The following is a 6,362-nucleotide window of genomic DNA, read 5'->3' as shown; positions in this document are numbered from 1 at the left end:
CAAATGTGATACTTGCCACAGGGAACAGAACAGAGAGAGGAATATTACAGAAATAATACAAATAACATTTCCCCCATCCACACCAGTTACTCACTCCTCTAACTGCCTGGATGCTCTCATGGCCCCTGATACCACCTTTCTAATGAAAACCTAAGATAAGTCTGGCTGCAGGATTTCTGGATGCCCCACATTCTCTCAATTTATCTTTTAGGTATCTTGACCTGAACAATGGCATGGAGGCTAAAGCTACGTCATTGCCAGGAGAACAGAGGCCAAAGATTAGGGAGATTTAGAAAGCCAGTGGTCTCGAAACATCTCCAAGCAACTAGACAAACTAGACTTTTTTTTGTACATATGTACAAATACATGACGAAGGAGGCAAAACATGGAGACCAATCATAATAAATCTGGATTTATTATCCCTGTAGCTATAAAATTTTGGTCTTACAACCTGGCAGTGCAGTATGTTGAGAAGGTTCCACATTGCAAAATAAGATGGTCTAAGACGAAAAACAGCACACAAACGTTGGCAATGCAAAAGGAAATCTTTGTGTATAGTTGAAGAACAGGACCCTAGGTCTCTCAGGTCATCAAAGCTGCAAACCTTTGGCCTCTTCCTGAGATACCTGTTTTATATACACTGACATGTTATTTTGAACTTTTTTTTTTTTTTTTGCCCACAGAAGGAGAATTTCTTTGAAGTGACAACACCTTAAATTTTTTTTTTCCTTTGAGTGCAAAATATTTTCCATCTATCACCAACAGACAGAATTTCTCAAACCTGCAGACACTGAGGGCGAGGAACACCAATGCATATTTTACATAAGAAGGCCCCTGAGAGGAGTTCCTTAGATAAAGAAGAAAATCTATGGAAGAACAATTTTTATTAGCCACTTCATGTGACACATTATATATATATATATATATATATACATATATATATATATATATACACACACACACATATATACATATGCACACACGTGTGTGTGTGTGTGCTATGATATTTACTATCAACTCTATGTGACACATTTTATATATATATATACACACACATATATACATATGCACACACGTGTGTGTGTGCTATGAAATTTACTATCAACTCTATGTGACACATTATGCGGATGCGTGTGTGTTATACGGCATTTAACAGAAGCTAAGTGACACATAGTGTAGGTGTACGCTGTATGACGCTTACTAGGGACTCTGTGTGGCACATTCATTGTGTGCACGTGTGCACTATATGACAATTACTAGGGACTCTGTGTGACAAGCGTTTTTCCTGAGCTTCTGCACTCCTCTCCCTTTTTCTTATCTCAAGGCCTTTCTCTCCTCTCTGGAAATGGCTGAGGAGGGGGTTTTCCCACTGTCAAAATCTTATTACGAAAGGAAGAAGCTAATGTGACCTTCAAATTCAGAGAGCTGATGCTGTTTCTATTCTGATACACATCATGTTAGCAGGGTGATTAGCTTTAAACAGGATCTCACATGTTCAACAACTCAGGAAATCTGTGACTTTCTCTTTACAGCTTACCTGCTAAGGATTTATCCACTGTGCTCCCTCCTGCATGTGTTACACACAAATCCTACTTAGAGCCTAAGTGGTAAAGAAGTGATAGTCAGAACACCCACAGTGATTTTCAAGGCTGAGTCTGACATCTTCAAACAAAGGACATTATCTCCTTGATCTGCCAACTGCAAGCATACAGAAAACACGGGAAAAATGTGTTATTTGACATAGAATCCAATAGAGTCAGGTCAAGCCCTTGTTTTTATGAAGATGATGATAATAGTGACAGCTTTATTTGCTTACATTTGTACCCATATCGCTATTCCTGATTCTCATTGTGTTGTCTTTGACTGTACCCAATGACCCCAGTAGCTTTCTTCTTTTGGATCTTCACGCTTTCACCACTCCATGAATGTTTCCTAGTCTATAGCCAGACATCCGGTCAGAAACACTGAAAGGAACTTTCATGATTTTTATGGCCCTGGGAAGCTTCAAAACACCTTGTATATGAAAATATTATTTGTAATTTCTTTTTACTAACACAGTTTTAGAAGTTATTGAAAATAACAAAGAGTCCCAATAGGATGCCTTCCCCTCTGTCCCAGTTTCCTATTGGGGAAGGCATCCTATTGGGACTCTAAATGAGAGACGCATGGGAGAATAGCAAAATAAAAGGATCCAGAGGGTCCTAGAAATCTACAAGTAGAACAATATGATAGGCAGATTTGGGCCCAGGGGTCCCGCTCAAACTAAGGCACCAGCCAAGGACAATACAGGAGGTAAACTTTAAACCCCTTCCCAGATCTAGCCAATGGTCAGAATATTCTCCACAGTTGAGTGGAGAGTGTGATACGACTTTCTCACATACTCTGGTGCCTCACATTTGACCATGTCCCCTGGAGGGGGAGACCTGGTGGCACTCAGAGGAAGGACAGCAAGTAGCCAAGAAGAGTCTTGATACCCTATGAGACTATATAGGGGGACGTAATCCCCCTCAGGAACAGTCATAGGGGAGGGGAATAATGGGAAAATGGGGGGGGGGAGGAATGGGAGGATACAAGGGATGGGATAAACATTGAGATGTAACAAGAATAAATTAATAAAAAAAAAAAAAAAAAAAGAAAATAACAAAGAATTTTTTTTTAAAAAAACCTGTATTTTCAGCAAAGGAAATTTAGAAGTTTGATTTAAGGTAAACTTGAGTCATATAATTCTGCTTTAATTATTCATTAAATGTTAAAATTCTCCACAGTAGCCATTTATTGTTAAATAATTGGTAGAAGTCTGACTTACATCTAAATATGTGTGTGCATATTCTACACATATGCATGATACATGTTTATGAAAATATTTTTTGTTTTGTTTCATGTTTTTGTTTTTTGAGATAAGATTTTTTTTTTTTTTTTTTTTTTTGAGACAAGACAAGTTGGCCGCAAACTCTTGATCTTCCTGCCCCTGTCACTTGAGTGGTAAAATTCAGTCATGGGCCACTATAGCCAGCATGAAAACTCACTTTTCTGTGACGGCGTTCCTTGTCACTTAACCATCTTCTTTAGCAATGGTCTCTCTATATAAATTTGTTTTGACTTACATATTTTTAAAAAAGAAATACTTTTATTTTTCTCATTATCTTTTTTCTATCTGGTTTATTATACAATATACACTGGGTTTAAATGTGTCACAAATCTTGGCTTACAAATTGCCCCTGTTTCAGGCTGCTTCAGGTCTGGGGGATGACTAAGTCATCAGAAGGCTTAGTTGTGAAGGAGCCACATCTAGCCCAGCTTATGTCTCCTAGCTTCTCTCGGAGCTTTCTGGCAGTTGGTGAGAGCCATGAATCCTTTGTTTCATAGGGCTATTTGCTTCATGTCACTTTGTTTCATGTTGTGCTGAGGAGATAGGGTTGAAGGAGAGAGAGATAAGGGTAAAGGACAGAGAGGGGGGAGGAGAGAGAGGAAGAGAGAGGAGGAAGAGAGGAAAACCTTCAGGACCTCACTCTGGATAGAGAAGCACACGATGGAATAAATGCCAACAGCTGCTGTAATGGTGATTGCTGGTGGCTGTTTTAGAAGATGCCAACAATGACTAAATATTGTACCTTTTATGAAAGGAGGGTAATTACACACACCAGTCTTTGGTCAAGACTTTTAACCATATATTTATTTATAAATACCCTCAATACACTGTAAAGAGATTGAGTAGAAAACCCACCATGTGGAAGGCGCTTCAGAAGTCTGGGTAGCATAGATGACTTAAAGAGCACCATGTGATGCAGTTTCTAACTTGGCTTTAAATGGCTTTTGAAAAGTTTTTAATTAAAATAAGAAGTATGTCTTTTGAACCTGTAGGATCTATAATGCTATTTGTCATTTTTCTGTTAAATTGGTTCAAGAAGTCACTCGATTTTATGACTTTTGCACTGTGGCCACCAAAGGACTTAGCCAATAATCCACATAAACTCAAGGCTCAAAGTTTGGAAGTAAAGTCTCCCCGGTGAGAATTAATAAATATCCTCCTGGATGCTGCAATTGAGAATATTAGCAGAACAGCACTACATGCAAACCTGCCAAAACATATTAGTGCTTTAAAAATAATAAGTAAATAAGTATGATTCTGCATGAAGTCTATCCTCAGAATGTAACATATATGACAAAATGCCCATGATTTCCCCCTTAACATGTATTATATTGCCAAATACCAGATAAAGCCTTTGCCCAATAGTAGAGTAAAGGGTAAGAGTATTTAGTAGAGCCAATCACAGTGTTTATGCCCACAAGCCCTGCACTTGGGAAACTGAGGCATGAGGATCACCACAAGTTTGAGGCCTGCCTGTGCTGCAGAGTGAGATCCTTTCTCAAAAAGCCAAGACCAAGCCAGGCATGGTATCACATGTCTTTTAATCCCAGCATTTGGGGGCCAGAGACAGGCAGATTCCTGAGTTCAATGCCAGCCTATTCTATAGAACAAGTTCCAGGACAGCCAGGCCTATACAGAGAAACCCTGTGCTGAAACAACAAAAACAAACACAAACCAACCAACCAACCAACCAAAAACAACAACAAACCAAAAACAAAACAAACAAACAAACAAAAAAACAAAAGCCAAACTTAATAATAACACGAAAAAACCAAAAACAAAATAAAAATAAAAACGCAACCAACTAAACAAAAAATAATATTTGATATACTTGTACAATTGATAAGGATGAATATTTAAAATAAGCCCTCAATGTTTGACAAAAGCTTCTGATGCAGTGCAGTTTAGAAAACAAGGATAAAAGTGACACGACACTCTTGCTGTGTTCTCTAGAGGAGAGAAAGGAGTTTATTATTACAGAATCAATGGTATAATTTTATAATAAGAGTCCAAAGGCTTTTCTATCATTTTTCCTTATTGCTCCTATTTTCTTTTCTTTTAATTTTTATTGCTTCATTTTTAATCTACAAAATAACTGAAAAAGAGGTATGTTACACAAATGTATAGATATGTATTTATCCATTGAGGATACTTCTGTGAGCCACCTAATATTCCAAAATTTCATATTTTTCTCACTAAGAAATGATAATAACACCTCTACAATCCCCAGACCTCGCCTAAATCAAACTATTTGGGTTGACTCAGCTCAAAGGATGAAATGTGAGTGACAGAATGACCCAAGGCTAATACCAGAAGAGCTGATAATGATGAAAGGAAGCAGTTATTTTCTTTCAGTAAAACAGATAATCAGATCAATAGCTCATAAAATACAGAGTAAAAAATAAAGCCTCTGTATTTTAAAAATATCAAAGAGACCATTTGAAATTATTTTGTTAAAAACTAGCAACTCTTGGACCTCAGCACTATATATTTTAACTAATTAATTTAAAATTTTAAAAATTAATTAACTGTTTTAGTCACTTTACATCCTGGTTATAGCTCCATTCCTCCTCTCCACCCAGTCCTATCCTCTTTCCCTTTCAGAGGACAACTATGCTAGGCTCCTGTCTGCCAGCGTAGTGGAGTATCCTTAATAGCATCAAGGGTTGGTTCTCTGCCATGGAATATGTCTTGGTTTGGGCCAGACATTGGTTGGACATCCCACCAATCTCTGTTCTAACTGCTCTATTTTTATCTTTGCACATCTTGTAAAGTGAGTAAATTTTGGATAGAAGTTTTTTTTATGGGTGGGTGGTGTTCTCCTCCCTCTACTAGGAGTCTTGTATAGTAAGAGGGTGTCCTTTTTAGTATCTATGGCCCATGCTACTAGAAGTCTATGCCAGAGACTACTCATATTCTCCCAAGAGCCTACCATGACTTAGGTCTTCCATCTTGTCACAGAGATGGCCCCTCCCATAGTTTCTCTTTTCTCTGCAGGCTTTCTGTTCTCCCACCCTGCCTCTCCCCAGGTCAGATCTCCACCCTCACATCTCCCTGTGTCCCCTCTCCTAACTTGGTCCCTCTCTTCAGCCACTACCTCTATCTTTTTTATTTCCCCTTCTGAGTGATTTTTGACATCCGCCTACTTGGATCTTTATTGTTACTTATCTTCTTTGAGTCTGTGTATTGTAGTATGTTTTTCCTATCCTTTATGAATCTATATCATGTGTGTCCTTCTGGGTTGCTCAGAATGATCTTTTCATGATTTCTTTGTTTTTAATATGTATAAATGTACCACAGTTTCTTTATTCATTATTCTTTTGAGGAACATCTAGGTTGTCTCCAGGTTCTGGCTATTATGAATAAAGCTACTACGTATATAGTTAAGCAAGTGTACTTGTTGTATGGTGGGATATCTTTTGAGTATATACCCAGGAGTGGTATAGTTGGGTCTTGAGGTAGCACTATTCCTAATTTTCTGACGATGTTGCAG

The sequence above is a fragment of the Acomys russatus genome, chromosome 13 (genome assembly GCF_903995435.1).
Source record: "Acomys russatus chromosome 13, mAcoRus1.1, whole genome shotgun sequence".
In the NCBI taxonomy this organism is placed as follows: Eukaryota; Metazoa; Chordata; class Mammalia; order Rodentia; family Muridae; genus Acomys; species Acomys russatus.
The sequence above is the reverse complement of the archived record's forward strand: the minus strand, read 5'-3'. Positions refer to the sequence as shown.